This window comes from Humulus lupulus, chromosome 4, assembly GCF_963169125.1.
Source record: "Humulus lupulus chromosome 4, drHumLupu1.1, whole genome shotgun sequence".
Lineage (NCBI taxonomy): Eukaryota > Viridiplantae > Streptophyta > Magnoliopsida > Rosales > Cannabaceae > Humulus > Humulus lupulus.
Genome location: NC_084796.1, coordinates 131,204,998 through 131,222,950, shown reverse-complemented (window position 1 = coordinate 131,222,950; position 17,953 = coordinate 131,204,998). Strand labels below are relative to the sequence as shown.

The 17,953-nt window shown below is 46.5% G+C and overlaps 1 non-coding gene across 1 annotated transcript; it reads left to right on the top strand.

Annotated features, from left to right (window-relative positions):
* The first annotated feature begins 15,451 nt into the window (after window positions 1–15,451).
* On the top strand, window positions 15,452–15,556 carry LOC133833199 (small nucleolar RNA R71). Its single transcript, XR_009892593.1, has one exon. It is a non-coding gene; the product is annotated as a small nucleolar RNA R71 (small nucleolar RNA).
* Window positions 15,557–17,953: the final 2,397 nt, after the last annotated feature.

Below are 17,953 nucleotides of genomic sequence, written 5' to 3'. Positions count from 1 at the left end.
CCTACCAGCAAGCCTTTGGAGTTCCCCCGGCTCCAACCCCTTCCGTGACTGCGCCGAGCTTTGCTTCGCAAGCTCCCGCACCAGTCCTCATGCTTCCAGGAGCCCGATTCACTCCGAGTGTGTATGGGCCTTCCGCGTCTGCTCAGACGCCGGGTCAAACCCATTTCTCTGGGTATGGAGCGGTACAAACCGGATGTAGTATCGCTCCTAGCATGCCGCAGCCGCAAGCGGAAGCCCCGGAACGAAGTTTGAGCCAATCGCGGAGCAAACGAAGCGGAAAAAACTCCAACCGGGGAGACCATTCAAAGAAACCCCGAAAGGATTATGAGCCCAAGTTCACGGAATATACCAGTTTGATAGACTCGCGAGAGAATGTCTATCGGGCGACCTGTAATATGGTCAACTACAGGAAGCCCCCGAAAGTGTCTCACGGAGGAAGGCGTCCGCGAGACTCCAATAAGAGGTGTGAGTTCCACGGAGACGTGGGGCACACCACGAATGAGTGCCTTCAGCTGAAGGATGAGATCGAGTCCCTGGCAAGAGCGGGACACCTCGGTCAGTGGGTGAGAATACCCATAATCTATCCCGGACAGGGGGTAGTTCACGGAGCTGCATATTCACCGGGACAGAGGGGGGCCGCTAGCGCTCCCGGAGCCGGTCACCCCCAAGCTCCCGGGTCTCAGTTCCCAGCACTCCCTCCTCCACCTGCTCCGGCGCCCATTGCCTTGTTGGCTCCAGGGCCAGGCAACCCATATCCGCCCGGCCTTGCTCCGCCACCCGTTGACGGACACGTCGCCACCATTTCCGGAGGAACACACCTTGCCGGAAGCACCCGCAATTCCCAGAAGAGGTACTTGAGGGAATTAGAGCACGCCGAGGAGATGTGCGCCTTGGTCCAATCACCTGCTCAACGTCCCCGAATGATGGATCTTCCCATCACCTTCACGGAGGACGATGCTCGACATGTGCACTTCCCCCACAACGATCCCCTCGTGGTAGAAGCCCAGATTGCCAATAAGAAGGTCTCACGGGTCTTGATCGATAATGGAAGCTCCGTGAACATCCTCTTCAAAGCGGCCTTCCACGCGATCGGATTGACCGAGACGGACCTGGCCCCATGCCCCATCCAGCTTCAAGGTTTCAATGGGGACGCACTCATGCCATTAGGCAAAATTCAACTTCCGGTCACCCTCAGAGGAGAAAGCGACGCTTGTGCCTTCAAGCATAGCACATTCGTGGTGGTCGACTGCCCCACGGCGTATAATGCCATCTTAGGCCGACCGGTCCTGATCGATTGTGGGGCCATAACCTCGATACGTCACTTATGCTTGAAGTTTCCCTGCGACGATGGGCGTATTGGCACCCTCCGAGGAGACCAGAGAAGTGCACGGAGCTGTTATAACGTCTCCGTCCGAGCCGTCTACACGGTCCGAGAGACGTTTGCTGCCATTCCTTTGGCGGAAGTATTGCCAGAAACTAGGGATGCTCAGGAGGCATACTTTGACGAACTCGACCCAAGAGTGGGAATCGAGAAAGCAATAGAGCCGATGGAGGAAGTCGAAGAGGTGATCCTCAATCCAGGAGAACCCACCAAGGTCATTCAGGTGGGGAAAAATCTGCCGTCGGCCGTTCGAGATAAGATCGTGGCCACTGTGAAGGATAATCAGGATATCCTGGCATGGTGCCACGCTGATATGACGAGGATTAATCCCAATGTTGCGTGCCACGCACTCAACATAGACCCAGCTGCAACTCCAATTCGCCAAAAGAGGAGGCCGCTGGACCCAGTGAGAGCCGAAGCCGTCAAAGCTGAAGTGGACAAATTGATGTCCATAGTCTTTCTCCAGGAGTCGCACTATCCCGTGTGGTTGGCCAACCCAGTTCTGGTCCCGAAACCCGATGGGTCCTGGAGAATGTGCATTGACTTCACGGACCTAAACAGGGTCTGCCCGAAAGATTGTTTCCCTCTCCCGCGAATCGATCAGATGGTGGACGCTACTTCCGGGTACGAACTCTTATCCTTCATGGATGCGTACTCCGGATACAACCAGATCAAGATGCATGTCGCGGACCAGGACCACACCAGCTTCCTCACGGATAAGGGTGTCTACTGTTACGTGGTCATGCCTTTCGGTTTGAAGAATGCTGGGGCGACTTACCAGCGTCTGGTAAACAGAATGTTCAAGGACCAACTGGGGAGGAACATGGAGGTGTACGTGGACGACATGTTGGTAAAGTCCAAGACCTCCGGGGACCACAGTAACGACCTTGAGGAAGCTTTCGCCGTGATCCGAAAGTACGGGATGAAACTAAATCCAAAGAAATGTACTTTCGGGGTCTCGTCTGGGAAGTTCCTCGGTTTTATTGTCAGCTCCCGCGGCGTGGAAGCCAACCCTGAAAAAATAAAGGCGTTCATAGATATGCCTTCCCCCCGGAAGCATAAGGATGTCCAGAGCGTTACCGGAAGGATAGCTGCTCTCAGTCGCTTCGTATCCAAGGCCACCGACAAGTGTATCCCCTTCTTCAATGTTCTGCGAGGGAACAAGAAGTTCGAGTGGACCCCCGAATGCGAAGTGGCCTTCCAACACCTCAAAGAACATTTAACTCGAGCCCCCATTCTGTCCAAGCCGGTCGAAGGAGAGGCGTTGTTCTTATACCTAGTTGTGACTGAGCACGCAGTAAGTGCCGCTCTCGTCCGGGAAGATGGCCGTATCCAGCTCCCTGTGTATTACGTAAGCAAGAGGTTATTGGACGCCGAGTCCAGATATTCGATGATCGAGAAACTCTCCCTCTGCTTGCTGATCGCTTCACGGAAGCTGAGGCCATATTTCCAGGCGCACACCATCAAAGTACTCACCAACCACCCTCTCCGACAAGTCCTGCAGAAGCCCGAGTCTTCTGGCAGATTGCTTAAGTGGGCCATGGAACTAAGCCAGTTCGACGTCCACTACCAACCGCGTGTTTCCATAAAAGGTCAAGCTCTCGCGGACTTTATTGTGGAGTGCTCGGGAATGAATGACCTCCCAGAAGATCCTGTCCCGGAACTTCCCACCTGGAAGGTCTACGTAGACGGAGCCTCAAATGAAAAAGGAGCTGGAGCGGGGGTTATCCTAATATCTCCCCAAGGGCATCAGCTCCAGAGCGCCATCCGTTTCGCATTCCCAGCATCCAACAACGAGGCAGAACACGAAGCCATGTTAGCTGGGTTACGACTGGCCAGAGAAGTCGGAGCCCAAAAAATCGAAGTGTACAGCGACTCCCTACTTGTGGTAAACCAAATATCCGGGGAATACCAGACGAAAGGCGAAAGGATGGCTGCCTACGTGTCTCTCTCCCGCGACCTATGGCAGCATTTCAAAGGCTACAAAATCCGCCAGGTCCCCCGGAACCAGAACTCACTTGCGGACACGCTGGCCAAGCTTGCAACGGACCCGGAGATTGAACAGTATGGCTTAGTCCCCATCGGGCACTTAGAAGCCCCCAGTACTGAGACGCGAAGGATAAACGCCATCATCGACCATTCCCACTCCTGGATAGGACCCATCCTCAGATTTCTCACCACCGGAGAACTCCCCACCGATAAAGCTGACGCAAGGAAGCTCCAGTATCAAGCTCCCCGATACGTGGTTATGGATGGAAAGCTTTACCGCAGGGGGTTGTCCATACCCTTCCTTAGGTGTGTTGCCGGAACCGAAGTCAGCACCATCATCCATGAGATTCACGGAGGCTTCTGTGGCGATCATACCTCCGGGCTGAGCCTCTCCAAAAAAATCCTTCGACAAGGATACTTCTGGCCAACCATGAAGAAGGATTGTGTGGATTATGTCAGGAAGTGTGAGCAGTGCCAGAGGTATGCCAAGGTTCCGCGAGCGCCGCCTACGGAAATTACCCTAATGACCAGCCCCTGGCCGTTCGCCGTTTGGGGCATTGACCTAGTAGGTTCCCTCCCCACTGGAAAGGGTGGAGTGAAGTACGCCATAGTCGCGGTAGACTACTTCACCAAATGGGCTGAAGCTGAACCTATGAACACGGTCACATCTAAAAAAGCACTGGATTTTGTCATCAGGAATATAGTGTGTCGTTTTGGGCTTCCACGGAAAATTGTGTCCGACAACGGAAAGCAGTTTGACAGTGAACACTTCACGAACTTCTGTGCTTCGCATGGAATTATCAAAAGCTTTTCCGCAGTCGCCAGACCCCAGGCTAATGGACAAGTGGAAGCTGTAAACAAAATATTAAAGACCACGTTGAAGAAAAAACTCCAAGCCTGCAAGGCTCACTGGCCGGAAGAACTTCCGCGAGTACTTTGGGCTTATCGCACAACAGAGAGAACTTCGACGGGGCACACGCCTTATTCCATGACCTTCGGTTGCGAGGCCGTCATCCCAGTAGAAGCTATGATCCCCTCTCACAGGCAAGACACCTACGATCCTACCCGGAACCATGCCCTCCTCCAGGAGTCCTTAGACATGATCGAAGAGCTCCGGGAGCAGTCGCAGGTCCAACTAAAAATGTACCAAGGCAAGATAGCCCGACACTTTAACACGAGAGTCCAGAGCCGTGCATTCGAAGTTGGGGACCTTGTCCTACGGAGAGTATTTCCTGCTACGCAGGATCCGGGAGTAGGAGTCCTCGGACCCAACTGGGAAGGCCCCTACGAAGTCCAAGAAAAAGTGGGCCATGGGACGTATCACTTAAAGAGACTCGACGGATCTAAAGTCCCGCGCGCCTGGAACGCGGAGCACCTCCGCCGTTACTACCAGTAAGCCCCGGACCATCCAGTCGGAAGTCCTTGGTGAAAATAACAAAAGTAAAAAATGTGGAAATAATCCTCCCTGTTGTAAAACTAGCGCCTAGCAGGCCATTTTAATGAAACACGGAGGGATTCACTCCGCTTTTACTGCACTTTGTTCAAAGCTGCGTTTTAACAAGCGACCACGCGGTCCGGAGACGTCCGGACCCCACGCTCACTTGGGGGGTATACATGGCTAAGGCTTAGCCATACGCCCCTTGAACAAAACGTACACAGAACACCACTTATGTGCTAGCATTGTGTTTGAAGTTTTTAAATTGTTTTGCTCTAATTGTTAAGCTTAGGTTTATTTGTTGCCATGAACATGCTTGCATTACGTGTCATATGTGCATTATGTGCTTAAGTGAAAATTGCCACAGAAATGCCTGCCATTATGTATCATGAGAATTATCTCTTGTGTAGCCCAGCGATGGACGGGACTGGGGGTTGAGGCACGTTCATAGAGCTACGCCAAAACACCCCCAGCTCCTTGACAAGTCCTTTGCAGAATTCTCCGCGAGCTCTGTAGAGCTTTGCTTCGCAAGCTCCAGCTCCGGGTCCCGCAAGGCGAAAGATGGCAAGATCCGCGAGCGCTGAAGAGCTTTGCTTTGCAAGCTCCAGCTCCGGGTCCCGCAAGACAAAAGATGGCAAGATCCGCGAGCGCTGAAGAGCTTTGCTTCGCAAGCTCCAGCTCCGGGTCCCGCAAGACAAAAGATGGCAAGATCCGCGAGCGCTGTAAAGCTTTGCTTCGCATGCTCCAGCTCCGGATCCCGCAAGGCAAAAGATGGCAAGATCCGCGAGCGCTCTAAAGCTTTGCTTCGCGCGGATCTAGCCTCGCAGGGCTCCATGCCAGGTCCCTGAAGCCAGCCACCATGAGGTTCGCAACAACAGTTAGTTTTGCTTCGCAAAGATCTAACCTTAAGTCTAGCGACGCTCACCAAAAGAACTCCCGTTCCAAACAATGGAACGACTCACCTTAGCAATCCCAGCGAACAGTATAACTACAAGTCCCGGGATTGGCTATTTGCCTCAGGAAAGATAAAGTACGGTGAAAGGAGCCTGGCCGTTGGAACCAGAAAACCTTCGTAACCTAGAAACTACGTGGGGAAAGACATCATCCGTTAAAGCTTCAACTGGGAAGTGCATAAGTTTTGGCCGTTGGAACCAAAACCCCATACGCCCCTACAACAGTTTCTACCGTATAAATGTCTACCCTAAGCGCAAAGATAAATAAAGAACTCGGCAGAAAAAGAAAGGAGAATGCTATGATTATGGCAAAATTGTCCGCAATGAAAAACTCAAAATGAAAAACAATTAAAAATAAAACCCTTTCAAGCATTGGGGGTAACTACAGCGTCCACGACCGCAGCTTCGGGGGCATCTGTTTCAGCTGAGGCTGGCGGAGTCGGCTCATTGGAAGGAGGGATTTGGTCATGAGAAGGTTCAGAGGTCCCCGCCTCTCCGGGATCTCCCGCCTCAGGAGCTTCAGCACGTTCGTTAATGTTATAAGTTTGGACGTACGCCTCTGGGCCCTGATCCCACACGAGTAGCTTCTCCCTCATGGCTTCGGCATCATCTCCCAGATAGCCTAACACCTCCGGGTTCACTTTCCAGAGTTGATGCATGAGGACCACATGCGATATATTAATAGTCCTGTTCAGTATCACCTCAGCATCCTCCTTCTCCTTCAACCGCTCCGCCTCGGAGGTTGCCAGCTGTGCTTCCGCGGCAGTTAGTTGGGCCCTCAATTTTTCCATTTCGGCCTTGGAGGCATCCCGCTCCCCCTTAAGAGAATCAATCGCCTTGCGCTGCTCCCTATTTTGGTTCAGCACGGATTGCTTCTCGGTCACATGCCCCCTGGCAGTGAATTGCAAAGCCCCGATCTCTTTATCCTTCTCGGCGAGCCCCAACTGAAGCATAGACACGAGATCCCTGCTCCTCTTATGGAGTTGCTCCTCGTCGTGCAGCTTACTCTGAAGAGTGGAATATTCCTCTTGCCGCTTAAGGAGGAGATCGTTCTTTGATTGCAAGCGGGCTTCCAGGGTATCTTTCTCCACCTTGGCTTGGGACAGCTCTTCCCGGAGCTTGGAGCTTTCGGTCTTAATCCCATCCGACCGCTGTCTAAACTCATTCTCTGCCTTGGCCCGGTACTCTTGATATTTGGCAAGATATTTCTTCTCCGCCTCTTCTTCAGCCGTGCGCCGGGCCTGATCAATCTTCTCCGAAGCCCCCAAGGCCTGTTGGGTCAGTTTCTGTTTCTCCGCTTCCAAGGCCTGGCGAGCCAGTTGGCTCTCCTCCAGCTGAACCAGAGCTGCACCAACCTCCCGGAACGAGCGTTCCGCGATCATAGAGGCCTGCAAGGAAAGACAACAGAATGAGCTAAAGCAGGACCAAAAGACAGGTGGTCCCAAAAAAAAAAATAACAACTGACGGCTTACCCCGGACAGTTGCTGCTTCACAGCGTGTGTCAGCAACAGCGGATCCTTGCTGCTGCTGATGGCCCATTTCTCAGAATTGAGCTCGCATAAGCTCAGGGCCATGTCCTCCATCATCTCAGCTCCGAACGGCGCCAATGCACGTCCGAGCCTAGGCACCAGCCTCTTCTCCAAGGCTGGACCATCCAGAACCGCTCCGGCCGGGTGAGGAGATCTCACCCCCTCGGCCAGCTCAGCCCTCTTCACGGCAGACAAGTTATCTGCCCTTCCCTGAGTAACGGCCTTCTCCGCCTCTAGCCGCCTCTTCAAAAAACTATCGGCCCGTCTTACACCCTCCAGGAGGGCAGCGGGAAAACTGGTCGGCTTCCGCGGAAAGTGGAACTTCAGACCAGGCAGGGGAAGATTGGTTGTCTGAGAAGACGGAGACCCCGGAAGGGTGGACCCCCTTTGGGCTGGAGGAGGAGGCAGCCGGGGTATTAAGGCCCCGGTCTGTTGCTTTTGCTGCTGCGGTAGCAGAAGTAATTGCCCTTGTTGCTGCTGCTGGTTTGGATGTTGCTGTTGCTGCTGCTGCGGTGTTGGTGATTGTCTCTCTTGTTCCTGTTGCTGCTGTTGTTGTAGTTGTGATTGCTGTCGTTGCTGTTGTTGTTGCCTTCGACCGGGAGAAGAGTGTCTAAGGCGTTTGTTCTTAGCACCCTCAGCATCTTCTCCGGGACGCTTGCTCACCCCAGTTGTCCTCACGGGGAACACAAGCCCTTCCCCGTCGCTACTGCTACTCGAGACCATCATAGTCTCGGAAGGCCCTTCAGCAGGGGACTTCTCTACCCTCGGAGACGCTTGCGCCTCGCCACTTGTCTTCTTGGGGGAGGCAGCCTTACCTCCCCTACCAGCCTTGGTCTTCCGTCCTTTCCCCGTGGGCGGGTCTTGGCTGGTGGCAGCCTTCTTAATAAGCAAAGTAACCTTCCCCAACATCTTGGCTTCGGGATACTCTGCAAGAAACGTACAAAGCAAGGTTAACGAACCAACAAGAAATGAGAAAGAAGATAAGCGGAAGACAAGACAATCAGCAACATAAAAGTATAAGCAAGCCCGCCAGCAGGGAACAAGAAACAAGAAAAAGAAAAGTTTGAAAGGGACGACCATGCACGAGAAACGTGGATGGCCTTCCCCGAGCAAAACAAAACATCGCTTCCTGCTCCAGGAAGCTCCCGTACTCCTTGAAGTCCGGGAAGAACATGCTGAGAGAAGAAGGGTCAACCATGATGACACCTTCTGGCAGACTACCATCACTCAGACACCAGAGGAGCTCATCTACCCTATCACAGTACCTGTCGAAAGGTATCCTACGCGGATCTAGCCTAAGGAAACGAGGATCAAACCCCATCTGAGAGGTTTGGGTAACTTCAGACAGGCTGGGGGTGTGGATCAATCGAAAACTAGTCTTACCTCTCCCGGAGGAACTAGCCCCCGGAGCCCCTTCATTAGGGTAAGCCGCGGCGTGGCGAGCCTCGATCTCCTCTCCCTCCGGCTGGGGGTCGGGGAACCTCTCCGCCCAACTAGGAGATAGAGTATTTTCGTCCCGAGCGGCTTGGGTGATCACCTTAGACAGCTCCAGGGCAATCTGCTCCCGGATGTCAGCCGACACCTGAGTCTGCCCCCTACCACTTACTGGCTCGATATTTTGGAAGGAGGCGAGTAACCCATACTCCCTCAACGATTCGGAGGTCACAAGTCCCTCCACTCTCAACTCTTCCTCGGAAAGCCCTTCGTAGAACTTGGACCTCCTTATCATCTCCGCGCAGCGAGGTGTCCGCGGAACGACTTCTGCAAAAATCAAATACAAGCGTTAGAGATCCTCCCAAAAGGCAAATCAAACACAAAGAAACAAAGTTGAAAAGGAAAAGAGGAAACACTTACCAGGGATTTTGAAGTCCAAAGATAGAGCTGGCACCCTCTTCAGCGGGAAGCCAGTCGTCAGGAACCAGTATTCCCGGAGGTCTGGAACCCTCGCGGTATGACAAGTGGGGCACATCACATCCGGGTGCCTTTCTAGCCTGTAAAACCCCACCTTGTCTGAGTGACCCCTCATAGGCTGAGACTTCAACCCATAAAAGTACAGCACCTCCTCCGGGGTAGGAGCTTCCAGTCTCCGGGACTTGCAAAAGATAAACCACCCCGCTAAGAGCTTGTAGCTGGGAGGAATTAACTGGAAGGGGGCAATCCCCGCCTTCACACAGAAATTGGCGAAGTAACTCCTTAGGGGAAAGTGCGCTCCGCACACTATGTGTGCCCAGCTCCAGGCACCAAAGCCCTCGTGGCTCTGGCTAGCTGACTCGCCCAGCACCGACAGACGGTGCCACATCAGACCTGGGATGTTCTTCAGGCCTGCCTCAGAGGAATACAGCTCCAGCATGCCATAATTCCTAAAAAGGTTCGGTTTTTGGTCCATCTCCCAGATGGAACTATTGGAGGTTGGTGGGCTAGCCGCGACCGCTTTCGCCTTTCCTTTCCCCTTTCCACCAGCGATAGGAGAGCCCTTCTCTTGGGCAGATTCAGCCTCCCCCGCAGCAAGGAGTTGTTCCTTCGAGATGTTCGTCACTGGACAAAAGAAAAGAAAGAAGAAAACACTCTAAGCAGTCAGCACCCTTGTCATACCCTAGTGGTATCAAAGGCGTCGGGGAGACCCTCCCCGAAAACTGCTTGGAGAGGCTCCCACCGAGCTTGCCGAGGGATTGGCACCATGCCACCCGAAGGACAGCAAGGAACCAGACTCAGACCCCGAGCCTAAGCCCACCAAAAGAAGTGTTTTTCCAGAGAAAGACACCCTAAAGGCGTTCATGCTTATGCCCTAAAACAGCAAAACAAGGGACGACTTTCCAAACGCAAATCGCCAAAACACGCAGAAAAGGCTACTTATCGACTCACAATCAATCACATGCCTACCAAAGCCCTATTCACACATGCACATAAGCAATAATGGCAGAAACCTCTACTCTAACAACTACCAACAACCTAAGGTTTGGGAGGAAAGAGCAAAGTAGAAATACTTACTGATATTCGGGTAGGTGGAGGTTGAAGGAGTAACTGGATCACTGCACAGCACGATCGCGAGAAGTAAAAGCTGCAAAGATGAACGGCGATTCAAACCAGGAACTTCGGGGAATAAACCCACTGCCAAATCAAAAATATAAGTTTCCAGATACTTACCAAAAGAAATGGCAAGTTCGGAGGAACGTAAGCTGGGAAGCCTGAGAGTTCGAAGGTTTGGAAATCTGAAAATCCTAAAGATGGAGAATCTGAAAGCGTAAAGAGGAAGAAAGGTCCTTTCCCTCGTTTTTATAGCAGGGAAGAAGCCGTTTCGAATTCCTCGAGTGGACGGTCCTGATCTTCCCATTCCATGTGCGTCGGATCCAACGGCTGGAGAGGAAGCGACGATCCTATTTATGACTCCTCGGATGGGAATAAAGTATTTATTTCCCATCATTACACCACCTCGGGCCCTGAGTACCATTAAAAACCGTCAAATAGTCAGATGACTGACGCACGCATCCTCAACCAGTCGCCTCACGCACACGTCTTGGTCGCAGAACCATTCCCAGAATGACACGTGATCCTTGCAGCACTTGAGTACTTGATCTCAAACAGAAGAAATTCCTTTTTCTCTTTCATACTAATACTCAGGCGGGAAAAAGGAACCCTTCCGGGAACACAGAAGGTGCCCCCTCGCCTAGTCTAAGAAACCGATTGTACAAGCTCCCGGATCTCTCAAAGCTCCGCGACCTTGGGGGGTAAATGTTATCCAGATTTCCGGATAGCGTTTAGATTGATGACCTCGGGGAAGCAGAATTATCGATGTCTTTCACGGAGGGTGACCAGAGCTCGCGGATGGACAGAAAGGCTTCGCCTCTCCTGTCTAGTATCCGGATTAATCTTCCAAACAAGCACAACACGGAAGCTCGTCAACTCTCCCGGACTCCCGAAGGATACCCCTCGGGGAGGCCCCTTCCAGGAGAGGCTCTTCGAGTGGTCTCCGCGGAAACAGTTCCGTGCCCCGCACAGAACAAAACCGAACGGTCGAGTCCGGGAGAAGGCATATTTGGAATGATATCCGTCTGACACAGGATCCCGCCTGACACGCCCGTCAGGTCAAAGCCGCACACATCCCAGCACGCCTAAGGGTACCTTTTCGCCTACTGTTCCGCTGACAACTTGGAAAAGACGGCTGACTTTGTGTGTTCCCCATACTTTCACGTAAATATACCCACATAGAGTCTGGTAGCCATGCTACTACAGTAATTGTATCCCCTATTTATGGCTGGTGTAATTAAGACTCATGTACGTAGAGAAAAACCCTAATCCGAAACCCTAGCTATAAAGACTCCTTCCTTTTACAAGAAAGGGGGGAGAGATCAGATAGCAAAAACTCTACCAACATCTCTCTAGCTTCATCTTCTTCAAGAGAACCCGAGAGAAACATTGTGAGTGTGTGAAGTTCTTATGCACCAGCCATCTTACTGTAATCTTTTCCAAGTATAATAACATCGACTCGTGGACTAGGGCTTGTTAACGCCTGAACCACGTAAAAACACTGTTTGTTTAGTTACATTTCAGTATTTCTACAGTTCTTATCTTTTTATTATTCTGTTAGTTATTCGTTTCCGAAAAACTCGGTAAACATAATGCTTCACTTACGAATAGAACATTTTTAGTTGCTGCCTTGACATGTACGGAGGCACAACTTTAGCTACCAAATAGTTAACATAATCTACAAACCATGGTATCTTCTCTTCACATTCAATTGAAATAATTGTACATCTGGAAAATTTTCTTCAACTGGCTCCTCTTTCGCACTATGCTCTTCTTCTTTTTCCAATCTAGATAAATGATCAGCAACTAGATCTTTTGTCCCCTTCTTTTCTCAAATTTCCATATCAAACTCTTCCAATAATAAGACCCATCGAATCAGGCGAGGTTTAGCATCATTTTTAGTCATAAGATACTTAATAACTAAATGATCTGTGTAAACTATCACCTTATTAACAATTAAATATGGCCTAAACTTGTCAAATGCAAATACTATTGCAAGTAATTCCTTCTCAGTAGTTGCATAATTTAATTGAGCATCATTCAAGGTTCGACTAGCATAATAAATTGTTTGAAATACCTAGTCAACTCGTTTTCCAAGAACCGCTCCTGCTACATAATCACTAGCGTCACACATTATTTCAAAAGGAATTTCCCAATTTGGTGATTCAATAATTGGAGTTGTTACTAATTTTTCCTTCAGTGTGTTAAACGCCTTTAAACAATTAGAATCAAAATCAAATACCACACCATTTATAAGTAAGGTCGATAAAGGCTTTGAAATTTTTTAAAAATCTTTTATGAGCCTCCTATAAAATCCAACATGGCCCAAGAAGGTTTGAACCCCTTTAACAGACACTGGAGGGGGTAAATTTTCTATTGTTGATATCTTGGTCCTGTCTACCTCAATTCCATGACATGAAATCTTTGTGGCCTAAGACTATTCTTTATGTCACCATATAGTGACATTTCTCCCAGTTTAATATTAAGTTTGACTCCTCACATCTTTTCAAAACCTTTTCCAAATTACATAAACATCCATCAAAAGAGGGCCCAAAGACTGAAAAGTCATCCATACAAATTTTAATACCTTTTTCCACCATGTTCGGAAAGATTGACATCATACATCTTTGAAAGGTGGCAGGAGCATTACATAACCCAAATGGCATCCTCTAAAAGACAAATGTCCCATAAGGGCATGTGAAGGTAGTCTTTTCTTGATCCTCAGGTGCTATAGGAATTTGATGGTATCCTGAATATCCATCGAAGAAACAGTAATAAGGATGGCTTGCCAATCTATCTAGCATTTGATCGACAAAAGGTAAAGGAAAATGGTCTTTCCTGGTGGCTTTATTTAGTTTAAAGTAATCAATACAAATTCTCCAACCTGTCACCGTACGAGTTGGAATAAGTTCATTATTATTTTTTTTAACCACTGTCATGCCACCTTTCTTTGGAACGACCTGGACAGGACTAACCCAAGCACTATCAGATATTGGGTAAATTACCCCTGCATCCAACCCTTTAAGAATTTCTTTCCTTACCACTTCTTTCATTGAAGGATTGAGCCTCCTTTGAGCATAAATACTAGGCTTACTATCCTCCTCCATTAATATACGGTACATCACTGTTGAAGGACTAATACCCTTAATATCGGCCAAAGTCCATCCAATTGCTAGTATGTGAGCCCTTAATACCCTAAGAAGCTTCTCTTCTTCAGCCTCAGATAAAGAAGCTGAAATAATAACTGGGAGAGTGTCGTTCTTACCCAAATAAGCATATTTAAGATGTTCAGGTAAGGTTTTTAACTCAAGAGCTAGTGGCTTCTCAATGGATGGAAGAGGTCTCTCAGGCACTTGCGCTAATTCCTCATATTTCTTTTTATATATTTTCCCTGATGAACTCAACCACTTAACATACTCACTGGCTTCAGTACCAACACACTCTTTAGGACTTGCTATCAAACTAAACTCCAATGGATCCTTAATAGACTGGACCCCTTTACTTGGTTCCTCCAATATACTAACACAAAAGCAACTGTCACTAGCTGAAGGATATTTCAAAGCTTTGAACACATTAAAAACAACCTCATCTCCTTATACTCTATGCCTTAATTTTCCTTTCTGAACGTCTATCAACGCCTTCCCCATGGCCAAAAATGGTCGTCCTAATATAATAGGCACGTACTCATCTTCCTCCATATCTAATACAATGAAATCTGCTGGGAAAATGAACTTATCTACCTTTACTATAGCATCCTCTATAATACCTCTGGGATGTGTTAATGAACGATCAACCAATTGAAGAGTAACAATAGGTCTAGCTTCCCCCAAACCAAGTCTTTTGAATACAGACAGCGACATTAAATTTATGCTTGCACCTAAATCACATAAAGGTCTCTCACAATGAAAGTTCCCAATGGTGCAAGGTATAGTAAAGCTGCCCGGATCTCTTAACGTTTGAGGAAGCTTCTTTTGAATAATTGCACTACACTCTTCAGTTAATGCAACAGTTTCATAATCCTCCATTTTCTCTTATTAGACAATATCTCTTTCATAAACTTCACATAACTAGGCATTTGTTCTAAAGCCTCTGCAAAAGGGATGTTAATGTGGAGTTTCTTAAATACTTCAAGGAATTTGAAGAATTGTTTGTCAAGATTAGTCTTTCGAAACCGTTGAGGATATGGAATCTTCGGTGTAGGCTCAATGTATTTTGGTTTTTTTGTTTTTGGAAGGTCTTCAGTAACCTCCTCTTGTAATGGACTAATAACTTGTTGATCCTTTGTTTTCTTCCCCTTGTCATCCACTGTAGGTCCATCATACTTAGTCCCACTCCTCAAGAATATTGCATTACACTACTCTTTAGGATTTACCTCTGTGGAACTAGGCGAATTCCCTTGATGTCTACTGGAAAACATTTTAGCCAATTGACCTATTTGTGTTTCCAAATTCCTAATTGAAGACCTTGTCTCTGTTATGAATTGATTTAATTGGTCTAGCTGAATTGTTTGTGGGGTCATTTGAGGATGTGGTGGTGGATGAGATAGGCGTGGATTTGGATCATAATGTGGTCTAGAATGTAGTCCATAAGTTGTTGATGAGGGGGTTGTTGAGGTGGGTACTGCGGATATTGTGGTTGTAACCCTTGATTATTTTTCCAAGACATATTAGGGTCATTTTTCCAAGTAGGCGTATAGGAATTTGAGTAAGTGTTGGCTGCAGGTCTCGAAAAATTACCTATAACCTGTCCATGTTCCAAGGGCATATTGTTCACATCTGTTAAGCAACTAGCTGTGCTCAGGCACTGGTCATAAGAATGAGATCCTCCACAAATCTCACAACTCACGACAATTTGTACTTGCATTGCTTGTGCGGCGAGATTAGTTTGCTACAAATGTTTGGTTAGAGATGCTAATTGAGCGGTCAATAGCGCTATTGGATCAACTTCTAAGACTCCTGCTACTTTCTTATTCTCACGCTCAGTAGGCCAATTATAATTATTCATAGCCGTCTCTTCCAATAGCTCATATGCTTCATTAGCGCTTTTTCTCATAAATGCTCATCCCGATGCTCCATCTATAATTGTCCTTGTATTGCCCCCCAAACCATTGTAAAAAGTATGAACTAGCAACCACTTCTCTAATCCATGATGTGGGCACTTCATTTGCAATTCCTTAAATTGTTCCCATGCATCATACAAAGACTCCCCATCCAATTGATGGAAGTTGTCAATCTTTCCTCTTATTCATGCTGACTTGGTAGGAGGAAAATATTTACCAAGAAACTTCTGAGCCAAATCTTCCCAAGTAAGTATAGAGTTTGCTTCTAAAGAACTCAACCAACTCTTAGCTATGTCCCGTAGTGAAAATGAGAATAGTCTCAATCGTACAACATCCTTACTCACCCAATTCATTTTAAATGTCGCACATAACTCCAAAAAGTTTGTGATATGTAGATTTGGATCCTCATTTGGTAACTTCCAAAATTGTACACAGTTTTGCACCTTCTGAATAATTGAGGGTTTTATCTCAAAATTATTTGCCTCAACAGTGGGAGGATGAATGCTTGAATGTATCCCCGTAACAGTAGGGAGTACATAATTCCTTAATGGTGGATTAGCTTCAGCTGCATTACCCATATTGGCATTGTTGTTGACAACATTATTTGCATTTTCAGCCATGGCAAACTCCAGCCTTTTCTTTATCTTTATATTCTGTCTTCACGTTCTCTCAAGTTCAAGGTTTATTGGCAGGATCTCCTTTTGTCTACTTCCTCGCATATACAAAGAATTCCTAAAACACAATACAACCTTGATCTGAATAAATGTTAGACACTAATAAAATAAAATAAAAACCAAATTAGAACAAATAACAATTAACTATGATATTGGAAATTCAGTCCCCAGTAACGGTGCTAAAAACTTGATCGCGAAAATATATATAAACGCAAGTGCACGCAATCGATTCAAGTAATATATGATAAGTATAGTATCGTTCCCATGAAGACTGTTTTCCAATTACCAACAATTGTTCTTTTAATTTCTATTTGGCAACTAAAATTTTGATTTTTGAATTTAATTTAAAAATTGAAAATAATTGTGAACAAAAACAATTAATTAAAAGATTTAAAATCACTATTAAAAAGACCTAGGGTGTTAATTTCATTAACTTTTCATTCTACTAATTTTATTAATCAGTTTTAAATTTCTTATTCTAATAGTAGGTTAACATAAATTGATTCCTATTCTTTTTCATGATATAAGATCACAACCTATATGCAGGTTTTCTACATCTCTGTGATAAACTTAAGCATATAGAAGACATTAAGCATGGAAACCTAATTACTACACAAGTCATACATGTACTTTCGTCCAAAATGTAACCTATGTCTATATAATGATAACATATTCAATACTCATCTTTTGAATTTTGAATCAAAATCATAAAATCAAGCAAATAGTGATCAAGTATTTACAAGCATTAAACACACATTATATAGATTATAATAGAGAAGAAAAATCAATAGAACATCATAATTAAATTAGATAGAAATCCAAGTTACTACATTAAACCCTAGATAAAAATTGTTTAGTTCATATCAAACATGACTAAATCAACAAAATAATTAAAAAAACATAAGATTCATAAACTTTATGAAGAAAGAAAAATATAAAACTACAGAATAACTAGCCTAAGAATCACAATCAGTCTCTAAAAACATAATTAAAAACTGACCTCCTGACTTAATTAAACCGTAAATACAAATTTATAGTAAAAAAAATAATAAAGGTTGTGTTTTTTTCCTATGCGGGTTGCGACTTGGCCTTCTCTGGGTCGTGGCTCGTGTTTGATTTTTAGCCATTTCGCTGCTTTGATAGTCTTCAAGCGCCGCGACTCATGCATCATCAAGTTGCGGCCCTTGTACATTTTTCCCCTTTTTCTGAGCCTCTGACTTCCTCTTGAGCCATGACTTATAAGCCTAAGTCGCAACACTAATTCTATCCAGCAGCTATGCGTCTCTGAATTTGCCTTGAGTCCCAACTTATAAGCCCAAGTCGCGACTCTAATTCCATTTTTTTTTTCTCAGATTACTTATTTCAACTCATCTCTTCATAAAAACTCATCTTTTAATCATCCTTAGCATCATTTTGAGTCCAAAAATTGCCAAGAGCCTCATTTTTCCACCATTTTCACTTCTTTTTACATTTTTCTTGTGAGTCATCGCACTAACCTACAACAAAGACAAAGAAAAGTGTAATCTTGCACAAAACACATAAAAACTCAAGATTACCACAAAAATACATTATAAAATAACACTAAAATGAAGTTATCACCCTAACATGCTCCTATTATAACAATATTTCCACAACTCTTTCATGCTCAAAATAAAATAAAGAAACCCTAAGCCTAAAGCATGCCATAGCCAAATATACATAGAATCAAATAGCAAGGTTTAACATTCAAACTCATCATGCATTTATATAAAAATATATCCATTCATTCAAACCATATACATTATTATCCAAATTCAACATAAATTTCACAACCCTAAAGCATGTATTCAACATAGTCAGTTTATAAAATAAAAAAAATTCTAGAACTCCTACACATGCCTCGGTCGAAACCACCATCAACACAAACCCA